The following is a 13,182-nucleotide window of genomic DNA, read 5'->3' as shown; positions in this document are numbered from 1 at the left end:
TGGTCAGTTCTCAATAATGAAAAGATAATGTATTAAAATAAAAAAAAAATCAATTAATTGCTGCCGGTGTCTCTACTTGGGGGATTCACCCATCTGTTTGTCACGCTGACCATTGTCACCAAGACCAAGTGAGTGGAAAACCTAAATTTTAGAGTTGTCACTAAAGTAAGGGGAAAGGATAAGTAATCCAATTTCGACAAATGTTCAGATGACAACTGTCTAAGATGGGAATTCCCCTTACTTTTGGGAGATTGTCTTTCATTTCCTTCTTCAGGACAGGAAGGTGAAGGGAAATATCCCCAGCAGGACCCAGGCATCAAAAAGCTAAAAAAAAGAATTGCCTTTACATACACTTTAAAGTGGAGTTCCACTGAAAAGTGGAAACTCCTCTTGTTCACCCCTCCCTCCCCCTCTGCTGCCACATTTGCCATCTTTAGGGGGGAAGGGGGGGTGGATACCTGTCAAAACCAGGAATCCACTCCCACTTCCATGTAAGATCATTGTGCGCCAATCTATGAAACTTCCGGCCCATCCTCCTTCCCCCCCGCTGCCTTCTGGGAGACACACAGGTCCCAGAAGACAGCGGGATCATTCAGAAAGTGCAGTAGGAAACAGGCTTGAAGCCGCAAGGCTTCACTTCCTTTTTCCCTTACTAAGGATGCCGGCGCCTGCACTCGGAGCTGATGGACGGGTCGGCTTGGGGTGCCTGGACAGGCAAGTGTCCTTATATTAAAAGTCAGCAGCTACAGTATTTGTAGCTGCTGACCTTTATTTATATACAAGAAAGGGAGATTCCCTTTTTGGACAGTTTTCACCAAAATAGATGTCTCCATTTAAGGATTTCCCCTCACCTCTTGTTCTAGACAGCAATAATAATGATAATTTGACAGCTGACAGCTACACTAGCCAAGATTAAAAATAATGGCTATACATTCACTTTAAGTTTATTGTGTAGTCTTTAAAAGTTATGAAATATTTTTTTACAACATATTTTTCCTTTATTTCACTTTATCTAGCCAGTAGCACACTTCCCGTATTAAAGTGTCTGCATTCTGGATGAATTCGTAGTAAAGTAGACATCTTTGAACAGCAGCATTTTCAGTCTGTGGGGCGGATAGTGTTGGAGTATCAAAATTAGAGGAACAAATTGAAGCTGAAGCAGTTACAGCAAATAGTTTTATTCTTTTGGGATAAAGGTTTTACATAAATAAAAGCTGACCATTGTAAGCACCCCTACTAGTGGTAAATGGTTTGTCTCAACCCTCTAACTGCAACTTTATCTGCACAACCTGGTCTGGTAAAGGAAGTTGAAAAATAACAGATTTACTGGCTGGATCACCAGGTGAAAATAAAGGGGAAAAAATGTAAAAGAAACTAATGCAGCTATCACATCTAAGAATTGGTAAACTGCAATTCAATAAATTTTTGTTTTTGTGTTTAATATTGCTTTATTGTTGACTCAGATTGCAAACTTCCACTTTAAATTGCATTTTTACCAGTTTGGTTACATCGGAAACAAACAAAACCATTTGAATTACTGTCTTCATAATGCATTCTTATAATATTCTAAAATACCTTTTTTGAGCTATTCTATATTGTAGTCACGTGATATTCCCCAGTTTACTCCGCACCATATGGTAATTCACTACCTTTGGCTGCGGTTCCTATGATCACATGGAGTTACAGTAAACCAAATACATTTTAATATCAATCAAAAATAAATAAAGCACATTGAAGCATTGCCCCTGGCTATATAAGTGTATGCAGGGCTTTCTTTCTCAGAGAATAGGTGCAGGAAACCAAATCCCCTCCCACGGCGAACCACATTGAATGTTGGGTGTAGCCAAATTGCACAAGGGAGAATCTTAAAAGAGACAATAAATACCTGGAAAAAATTGAATGTGGAGTTCAGGGGGGCCCTATGCACAGAGTGCAGCTTCAGGGGTGTGTTATGTACCGAGTACAGGGTCCAGGGGCGCGCTACGTACCAAGTGCAGGGTTGTGGAGTGCATTGCAGACAGAGTGCAGGATTTAGAGGTGTGCTATGCCCAGGGTGCAGGGTTCAGCTCTCTTTCACAGGCTGTCCACATCTCACTTCCACCCCTCCAAGGCTCTGACCTCTGCACCACTCTCCCCCACCCCCCCTCTTTTGCACTCATCTCCCTCCACAGCCCTCAGAAGAAGGCTTCTGTGTTTACAAGTGACAGTGGTGAGTGGGGCGTGGTGGGCAAGAACCAGAGATGGTGGAGCAGAATTCCGCTATGTTATGGCTGAAAAAAAAGCCCGAGGTGTGAGGGTCACATGAAATGGGCCTTGTGTTTGACACATGATGTAGAGCATTTCTTATATTTGTGTTCAAAATGTACATTTATCTATTTGTTTGGATATGCATTATTCCTATTCGAGGCCTCATAAATGATGATCTAAGGTTGAACAGTTGTATACTGCATATTTATGGTGTTAATCTAAGGAGAGTTATAACTGCAATCAAAAATATCATATGCTGCACTTGCAAACTTATTAGAAATATAACAGTATAAAGAATACAGATTGTTAAGAAATTGATCATGATTTACTTTTGCATTGTTATTTTATTCATTTATATAGCATAAGGAAATTCTGCACTGCTTTACACAATGCAATGGGGTTTATTTACTAAAGCTAGTAAGTGCAAAATCAGTCACACTTGTGCAGAGAAACCAATCAGCTTCCAGGTTTTATTGGCAAAGCTTAATTAAACAAGTTGAGGAAGATTGATTGGTTTGTCTGCAGAAGTGTGGCTCATTTTGCACTCTCTAGCTTTAGTAAATAAACCCTGTAGGTTTTTTCCTCAGTGGTGAGAGTGAACTTAGACCTCCAGCACTTTTAAGGTCTACATTTAAAGTATAACTAAAGGCAACACTTGTTTTTTTTTTAGTTTTGGGCAGAGTAGAAAGGGATTAGAACACCTGTATTCCTATCTGTACTCCTGTTAGAGAGATTCCCCCTCTCTATTTGTCCTATTTACCGTTATTGCCAAGAATAAAAGTTTAAAAAATCCCACATTTTGGGTTGTCACTTGAACAGGAATAGAGGTGACACTGGTGACAACCAGGGAATCCCTCACTTTGCAGAGATTTCTTCCCACTCTCTGTTTTGGCTTTGGGGCAAAAAGTGGAGGAAACTCTTCCCAATGGGACACAGATGGCAAAACAACTGACAGGGTTTTTCACCCTCCCTTACTCTATCCAAATTAAAAAAAACATTTTTTTCTTTAGTTCTATTTTAAGTAGTGACCTTTGAGCTGATGTTTGAGTAAAATAGGAAAGGGTACTCCTTCATTGGGGTGGGCTTTTTTCCTCCTCTCCCCTCCCCTTCCCCAATTTTTGTTTAATCACTAGATTACAATGTTATTTATATATACTTTTTACAGTTACGCACATTGCACAGCTCCTGAGGAAGTGGAATGAACTCCACCTAACGCATCAAGCCTTCTAGGATGCAATTATTGCAACCATGCGTCTATATGTTTGATATTTTAAACAGGAATTTTTTGCTAATCATGAATCTCATTGTATGGTTTTATCTAACTACTTGCCGACCACTGCATGTACTTTTACGTCGGCAGAATGGCACGGCTGGGCAAATGGGCGTACCTGTAAGTCCCTTTAAATTTGCCGCCGCGCCATCGCGTGCACGCCGCCAGCGGCACTCGCGTGCTCCCTCTGCGAGCTCCGTGAGTAAGATCGCGGGTCCCGCAGACTCGATGTCCGCGGGGATACCTGGGATCATCTCACGGTGAGGAAGAACAGGGAGATGCTAATGTAAACAAGCATCTCCGCATTCTGCCTAGTGACAGTGTCACTGATCATAGCTCCCTGTGATCGGGAGCTATGATCAGTGATGTGTCACACACAGCCCCTCCCCCCCATACAGTTAGAACACATCCCTAGGACACACTTAACCCCTCCCTAGCCCCCTAGTGGTTAACCCCTTCACTGCCAGTGTCATTTTTAGAGTAATCAGTGCAATTTTATAGCACTGATCGCTGTAAAAATGACAATGGTCCCAAAAATGTGTCAAAATTGTCTGATGTGTCCACCATAATGTCGCAGTCAGGATAAAAATCGCAGATCGCCACCATTACTAGTAAAAAAAAAATATTAATAAAAATGCCATAAATATTAATAAAAATGCCCTATTTTGTAGACGCTATAACTTTTGCACAAGCCAATCAAACGCTTATTGCGATTTTTTTTACCAAAAATATGTAGAAGAATATGTATCGTTATGTATTGGCTTAAACTGAGGAAAAAAAATGTTTTTTTATATATTTTTTGGGGATATTTATAATAGCAAAAAGTAAAAAATAATGTGTTTTTTTCAAAATTGTCGCTTTATTTTTGTTTATAGCGCAAAAAATAAAAAAAGCAGAGGTGATCAAATACCACCAAAAGAAAGCTCTATTGTGGGAAAAAAAGGACGTCAATTTTGTTTTGGAGCCACGTCGCATGACCGCGCAATTGTCAGTTAAAGCGACGCAGTGCCGAATCGCAAAAAGTGCTCTGGTCTTTGGCCAGCAAAATGGTCCAGGGCTTAAGTGGTTAAATCCATCCACATTATCAGATCCTAATCCAACATCCACATATTATATAGTGTGTTATAGTGTGTTATGATCCTATTGGATTATTGAAGCAATGTTTTTATCACATGTAAGAATTATTGTAACCATGTATTTTTCTACATTCTGCTGATGAGGCTGCCCACATTATTTACCAACTGTTTCGCACGCGCCTCATTTTAAAGTCCCAACCTCCTTTCTCCTCTTTAATTCAATTAGGGATGGAGGCACTGAGCCCATTGCGCCATGTGCGTCATTTAAAGTCCCAAAAATCCTTTTCTTTTAATTTTCTACTTTAAGTATAACTACACTTTGACTAAAAAATATAAATGATACTTGTTTCAGAGCTTCTGAAAACAATGCAAAATATATAAGCTTTACAGAAGATAATTTCTATTTCCAGCAATACTGCCAGCAGCTTACGGTCATTGAGTACATTCTATGCTCCTTGCTCATTCAGTTCAATGCAGAGCAGGTATCCTATCTAAGGTATTAGAAGTCATGTGTCAACACAGAGCCCAGGTCATGTGGCTGGATTAGTTTCAGAAAAGGCAACCCATCATATTACCATTTTCATAGGCTACAGGGACAAGTACAAATATATAATGGTTAGTGAAAGTGAAGATATACTTCTAAGCATAGATTAAAGCTGGGCTTTGATAAGCATGATGAGGGGATCATGCAACAATGCTACTGTGTCGATGCACAAATGACTTTAGTTTAATATTGCTATTGCTAATAACCTGCCGTGTTTAAAATTATGAAGCATTGTTATTTAATGTATACTTATACTGTTTTTGTGTTTCTTTGAGTGGTTACAGGTAGGTTGAATTAGAGATCCACCACAGGTCTGATTGTTCTTAAATAAAAAGACTTGAAACTTCTTCATAGCCACCTCAAATAATGCATGTCTACGAACAGGCACTTTGGAGCTGAAGAAATGCAGTGTACCACCACTTTTAGGCTCTTTAAAATTGCCTTAAGTTATTTGTTTGAAACTCGTTCCTCTGAACTGGATTTCCAAGTTTCCTTATATGTCACAGTTTCATCCATATTGTTCTTACCCCTGTTGTACTGGGGATTAAACATGCCAATGATCTCTGAGCTGAGCGACAACCCTCTGTTCTGAATGACATTCATCAGTATTGTATGTTTGACACTATACCTTCCTCAGGAAGAATGCTTTATGTCTAGACAGCCTGCATGATCAGGCCACCCCTTAAGATTAAAATCCTTCAGCTTGTTTGTCCACCTCCAGCCCCCTCTGAACAATGGTGTAATCGACAGCAGAAGTTTACCTAACATTTCCGATTTCCTTCAGTAATTACCTTAAACAAAGCACCTGCTCATCTTTACTGTAGGATTATTGCCTGCTTACCATTTGGTACTGTAGCCTTGTTTTTTTTTTTTTTATCAGGGGGGTTGAGTTATGGAAAATGGCCCTCTCCAAACAGGCTATGGCAATAAACCTGTAGGTGGGTAGGAGAACCAGTGGCCTAAAGGGTTGTACACGGACCAACATTCAACTTGTGTGTACGGCAGCCGGTCCGACAGAGACCGGCTAAACATCCGGCTTCTGTCAAAGGGGCGTCACTGAAAAAACTCCGCCGATTGGTATCCGATCAGCACTCTCAGCCAACGGCTGACAGCGCTGACCAATGTGCTCTGGTGGGGGGGGGGGTTCCCCTGTCAACACACAATAGCTCAGCGGGGGAGATCTCTGTAATAACATTGGACAGTTAGTTCAGGATCTCCTCCCGAGCGCTTCAGTTTTTTTTCATTCAGCCTGCTGGGTTGAATGAAAAAAAAAAAATAATAACAATGTGTGCTAGGCTTTAAAGTCTCTGCTTCTGATCTGGATGAACTACAATACACAGCACAGCAGCAGCATCCCACCTTGTGTAAGATCATGTAGTCCAATTCTGTCTGCACTTCTCAGAAACCATCACGAATCAGAATATCACAGTCCTCCTGTCTGGGGTTTCTGACCTAGCTAGCAGGGGCAGAAAGTACATGTTCACCTTCAAGTAGGACATAACTGTCTATGATACACTAATTCTACCATAAATATTAACCTCAGCATTTAAAATACAGAGAAAAAAAGCAGCTCCTTACATTACTTTATATATGTTAGGATAATAATCCTGTTTTAAAGATATTAAAATTAGAATGCTTTAAGTGCAAATAACATAAGATAAAGTCCTGCATTCTCCTTAGGCAAATGGGAAGTTCATGAAATGTTTATATTTAACATATGCTCAAAAAAAAAACCTTGGCCTTTATGCCCCGTACACACGATCGGACATTGATCGGACATTCCGACAAAATCCATGGATTTTTTCCTACGGATGTTGGCTCGAACTTGTCTTGCATACACAAGGTCACACAAAGTTGTTGGAAAATCCGATCGTTCTGAACGTGGTGACGTAAAACACGTACGTCGGGACTATAAACGGGGCAGTAGCCAATAGCTTTAATTTCTTAATTTATTCTGAGCATGTGTGGCACTTTGTGTGTCAGATTTTGTACACACGATCGGAATTTCCGACAACAGATTTTGTTGTCGGAAAATTTTATAGCAAGCTCTCAAACTTTGTGTGTCGGATATTCCTATGGAAAATGTGTGATGGAGCCCACACACGGTCGGAATTTCCGACAACAAGGTCCTATCACACATTTTCCATCCGAAAATCCTATCGTGTGTACAGGGCATTAGTCACCCATGGCCATGAGATCACCCCTTTTACTTCTATAAAAATGCAGTCTTGGTGGGACTTATTTCTTTTCTTACCTCGCTTAAAAAAAAATTGGGACCGGTAAACAGGAGGGAACTGGACCCTATGCTGGGAACCGCTGCCGCACTTACTGTATGTCATCCTGGCCTTAAACTTCAGCTCAAATATTTCTAGATAAGTAGAAATTGAAGTAATTCCTAATCATGTTGAAAAAGTATTATAATCACTATACAGTTACTAATGTATTCTAGTTCTGTACTCTTGTTATAGTACTTTTAGGAAAAGTACAGAGTGAAGTAATCATAGATGTATTGGTATAATATACAGGCATTTCATATCACCTGTGCTATGAGGAATTACTGAAAGGAAAAAAAAAAAGAAAAATTATGTGAGTCATATCCATCTACCAGTCAAAAAACGCTTACTGAATGTTCAAAGAATGTGCAAAAAAAGGTTTATAGGACAAAATGCTATAGACATCCTGATGCCAGAGGTATTCATGATGAGTATTGTCATGGATTACCTAAAATAGGCTGTGTAAGTCTATGCCTGTTAAGGCATGTGCCATTTAGTTCTTCCCAGATCCCTGGAAAGTTTTACTGCACAGAGGTTTAGGAGATAGACACACAGTATGTCTTGTAAATATTTTATGTTGAAAACTAGGGACTGTAGGGAGTAGGGACCAATAAGTTAGGAGATCACTTTGATTTCATTCATTTTAAAAGGCTTGAATATTGCAATATGTGTGAACCAGGATACCTTGTCTTAATAAAGATATATATGTATTAATAAACATATGTATTAACATATGCAGTGTCAAAATATATGTTTGTAAGTTTTGAATGACATAGGGAAGTATTAGAACTTGCTGGGAATTTGGATTTCTAACCCCTTCCCGCTGCCCGTACACACCAGCGTTTTGCTGGGAACGTGCTGTGCAACGTGCTCCCAGCACATAAACCAGGCTCTCAACGAAAGCCCGGGTCTTGTACTAATGATTTGGAATCTGAACTCCTGCTTCCTGATCACCTGATCTCTGTAATAGCCTCTGATTGGCTATCACAGTGATCAGTCACTGTGAAGCAAGCCCATGTGTTTTTTTTCCTCCTCTGAATGGAGAGAAAGATACATTGGGGAAGATTTACTAAAACTGGTGCACACAGAATCTGGTGCAGCTGTACATATTAACCAATCAACTTTAAACGTCAGCTTGTTTAATTAAGCTTTGACAATAAAACCTAGACGCCTATTGGTTACTATGTGTCAGAGCCGGGCTCAGCCCTTCCTTCTCTGAGCTGGCCGCTCAGCTGTCTGTTAATTGCCAGCTCCTATCTCTCCATAGTGACTCACCTGTTGATGATGTCCTGTTCATCAGTCCTGCTTACTTAAGTAGTCCAACCTAGATGATCTCTGCCTTCGCCTGGTCAACATCACAGAGATTCTCTCCTGCATGCCTGTTAAAGACTTGCTTGGCTGACGTTCCTTCTGGCTCCAGATCCTGCTTGCTGTTCCACTATGCTGACTCCTGGCTTCCTAACTTTCTGGTTTGTCTGACTATCCATTCCGGTTACCAAATTTTGGCTATGTTTTGACTACGTTTGTTCTATTTACTTTTATTATTAAACAAGTGTGATTTAACTCTACTTCTGTCTTGGTCTGATTCATGGTTTCTGACACTATGCACGGCTACACCAGATTCTGTCTGCACCAGTTTTAGTAAATCGCTCCCACTGCCAGGGGAGAAAGATGTAAACAAACAAAAGTGTGTAAAAAAAAATTAAAGAAAAAAATAGCTAGATCAAGGTTTGATTTAGCTCAATGTCAGGGTTAGTGTTATGGACAATATAGGGGTCAAAGGTCAGAGTCAGTATATTTTGGGTAGAATTTAAAAAAAAAAAAAAAATTGAAATTTATATCAGAGTCAGTTAGTGTCAGTGTAATGCCACGTTCACACGATCAGATGCCATCAGAATCCATGGATTTTTTTCCGACGGATGTTGGCTCAAACTTGTCTTGCATACACACGGTCACACAAATCTTGTCGGAAATTCCGAACATCAAGAACACGGTGACGTACAACACATACGACAAGCCAAGAAAAATTAAGTTCAATAGCCAGTGCGGCTCTTCTGCTTGATTCCAAGCATGCGTGGAACTTTGTGCATCAGAATTGTGTACACACGATCGGAATTTACGACAACGGATTTTATTGTCGGAAAATTTGAGAACCAGCTCTCAAATTTTGTGTGACGGAAATACCGATGGAAAATGTCCGATGGAGCCTACACACGGTCAAAATTTCAGACAACAAGCTCCCATCGAACATTTTCCGTCGGAAAATTCGACCGTGTGTACAGGGCATTAGAGTGTTTAAGGTAGGATTAAAAAGCAAAATGCACACTATTGTTTCTGGGCCCTACTACAGGTACAAACAACAAAAAACATACCCATATGTGCTGCAATCATCAGGAGCAGGAGATTTTTTGGGTTGTTCTTTTTTAGTAAGTTATTGTAATAGAAAATATAAATATAGAAGAAATATACAGCTAAATTGAAAAAAAAAATATTATTTTTATTACTTTGTTTTTCTTTGATAATAAAAAGAAAAATCAGAAGATATCTATTATCATTTAATGCAAAAAGAAAGCCATATTTTCCCTGAAAAAAAAAACAAGTTATAATCCACCTGGGTACACAAAGTAGTTGTAATGATATGTACAGCTTTACTAACACATATCAAAGTTGCAAAATTGTGTTCAGGCATTAAGATTTGTTTTACCCTCTGTCACAAAGGGGTAAAAATACAGTTCCATTCCCTAATACCATTACCTTTCCCTAACACTGCACCCTCCATCCTACTGGGAGCAGCATTGAAGTTTTAGTTTGTCCCACCTGCCAGCTGCCCATAACCAGTGAGAGATAGCCGGGAATGCATAATCCTGCCCCCTCATTACACACTGTGATGTGGCAGTTCAGCACAGCTCAAACTTTAATGCTGTGTGATGTCCTTCATGCTTCACCCCATCACATTACAGGCGCAACGTGAAGGAGATACAAGCGCGGGAGGGGGGTGGTGAGAGGATGGTGGGGGGTACAAAATATTGCAGCACTTTAGTATTGCTTTTGTCCCACCATTTAGCTGAAGTGAATTATAACAAATATTAGATTAGAACAGAAAATAGCGTCTTATATGACTTTGAAGCTGTAGCTATAAAGTCCTAATTACCTCCTATGATAACAATACTTGTCATACCAGTTTTGTCATTTTCTTATACAAAGGTATTTATGAATCAATCCATGTCAAGCTGCTGACATCAGTGCAGGAAATTGTATCTAATCTTGAGGTTCTTGCTTGAATTCCCCAACATGAATAAAATTTAAATATAGAATCTTACAAACATAATGGGGTTGATTTACTAAAGGCAATTAGACTGTTCACCTTGCAAGGGAAGTAGCATTTTGCAAGGGAATTTTCCCTAGAGCTTAGTGAATAAAGCAAAGCTCTACTGACTTCCATCATCCAATCATGTGCAAACAAAATGCTGTTTTTTTTAACTTACATATAAATGGGTAGTCTTTTGCTTTAACCACTTCAACCCCAGAAGGATTTACCCCCTTCCTGACCGGAGCACTTTTTGCGATTCGGCACTGCGTCGCTTTAACTGACAATTGCGCGGTCGTGCGACGTGGCTCCAAAACAAAATTGATGTCCTTTTTTCCCCACAATAGAGCTTTCTTTTGGTGGTATTTGATCACCTCTGCGGTTTTTAATTTTTGCGCTATAAACAAAATAAGAGCGACAATTTAAAAAAAAAACGCATTATTTTTTACATTTTGCTATAAAAAATATCCCCAAAAAATATATAAAAAAACATTTTTTTCCTCAGTTTAGGCCGATACGTATTCTTCTACATATTTTTGGTAAAAAAAAAAATCGCAATAAGCGTTTATTAATTGGTTTGCGCAAAAGTTATAGCGTTTACAAAATAGGGGATAGTTTTATGGCATTTTTATTAATAATTTTCTTTTTACTAGTAATGGCGGCGATTTTTATTGTGACTGCAACATTATGGCGGACATGTCGGACATTTTTGACACATTTTTGGGACCATTGTCATTTATACAGCAATCGGTGCTATAAAAATGCACTGATTCCTGTGTAAATGACACTGGCAGTGAAGGGGTTAACCACTAGAGGGCGGGGAGGGGTTAAGTCAGTACTAGGGATGTGTTCTAACTGTAGGAGGGATGGGCTGCGTGTGACACATCACTGATCTCTGCTCCCGATGACAGGAAGCAGAGATCAGTGACACTGTCACTAGGCAGAACGGGGAGATGCTGTTTACATCAGCATCTCCCCGTTCGTCCTCTCCGTGAGACGATCGTGGGTATCCCTGCGGCGATCGAGTCCGCAGGACCTGCGACCCGATTCACGGAGCTTGCGGCAGGCGTGCCCCACGCGCACACGGCGAAAAATTTAAAGTAACGTACGGGTACGTTACTTTGCGCAATAGTGCCATTCTGCCGACATATATCTACAGGAGCCGGTTGGGAAGCGGTTAAGAAAAATTCACATAAAAAATGCAACTTCACTTACAAAGTGAACAGCCTATTTGCCTTTAGTAAATCAACCCCAATAGGGTTGATTTACTAAAAATGGAGAGTGCAAAATCTGGTGCAGCTCTACATGGAAACCAATCAGCTTTGAGGTTGTTTTGTCTTAATTTAACAAGCTGAAGTTAAAAGCTGATTGGCTATGATGTACAGCTGCATCAGATTTTGCACTTTCCAGTTTTAGTAAATAAACCTCAATGTGTCAAAACACATATCACACCTTTACACTGACATGTAGCATTGCCATACTAAAAGAAAACGGTTAAACGTTAATAAAAATAAAAGCTGTATTTTTTATCATTATTTATTCTCTATTAACTTGTTTATGTACACTTTGAACAGTATAGTTTAATATCACAATATGGCTTGCAGTTGCTGCTATCTTTAGGCAGTTAAGGCCCCTTTCACACGGACGGATAGAATGGTGCTTTTAGCTGCGGATTTTCTAGTTTTCTACTGCAGCTAAAAGCACACAATGCTTTCCTATGGCCCCATTCACACACTGCGTTTAGCTGCGATTTAGTTACATGCGGTTCTGTGCGGATAGAAAAAATAGAATTGACTGCGTCCAGGAGCGATTTAGCGCAGCTATCTGCACATAACTGCAGGTAATCGCAGTGTACTATTTCTCCTGCGGATAGCAGCGGCAAGAAAGAAAGAAAAGCAACAGGAAGCACATCAGAAATGTCAAGAATGTTCCAAACGCAGCTAAACGCAGCTAAACGCAGGTAATCTAACTGTACAAATGTAGCTGATCGCAGTGCCTGGAGTCTTGAATTTCACAGAATTTTTGAATTTTTACCTGCGGCAGAACAGCCGTCCATGTGAAAGGCGCCTTAGAGTCAGTAATTGTACAAAATAGTATGATGCAGGAAAAATGTGACAGTGTTTAAGGAACACTAAATACATTTTATTAATAACAATCATTAATAATAAATAAATAAAATTTCACAATGTTATCTGACTGAATATATCTTTTACATTTATACAAAACACACTCTTTAATAATATGGTGGCAATCAGTTACAGTGGAAAACTAGACTATGCTTGAAGTTAATAAGGACACTATGCTGTACTTGCCCTGCAGTATTTACAGTATGTCATAGTAGAATGGTGATTGGGTGCAACATGGTAATCAGCCAAAAACACTTAAACAGGAAAGCCTTCCCGTGAAGAAAAAACATTCTTCACATTTCTCACCATGATGACAGTAGCAAACAACAGTACACATAA

Source organism: Aquarana catesbeiana, linkage group LG08 (genome assembly GCF_042186555.1).
Source record: "Aquarana catesbeiana isolate 2022-GZ linkage group LG08, ASM4218655v1, whole genome shotgun sequence".
In the NCBI taxonomy this organism is placed as follows: Eukaryota; Metazoa; Chordata; class Amphibia; order Anura; family Ranidae; genus Aquarana; species Aquarana catesbeiana.
This window is presented reverse-complemented; position numbering follows the sequence as displayed.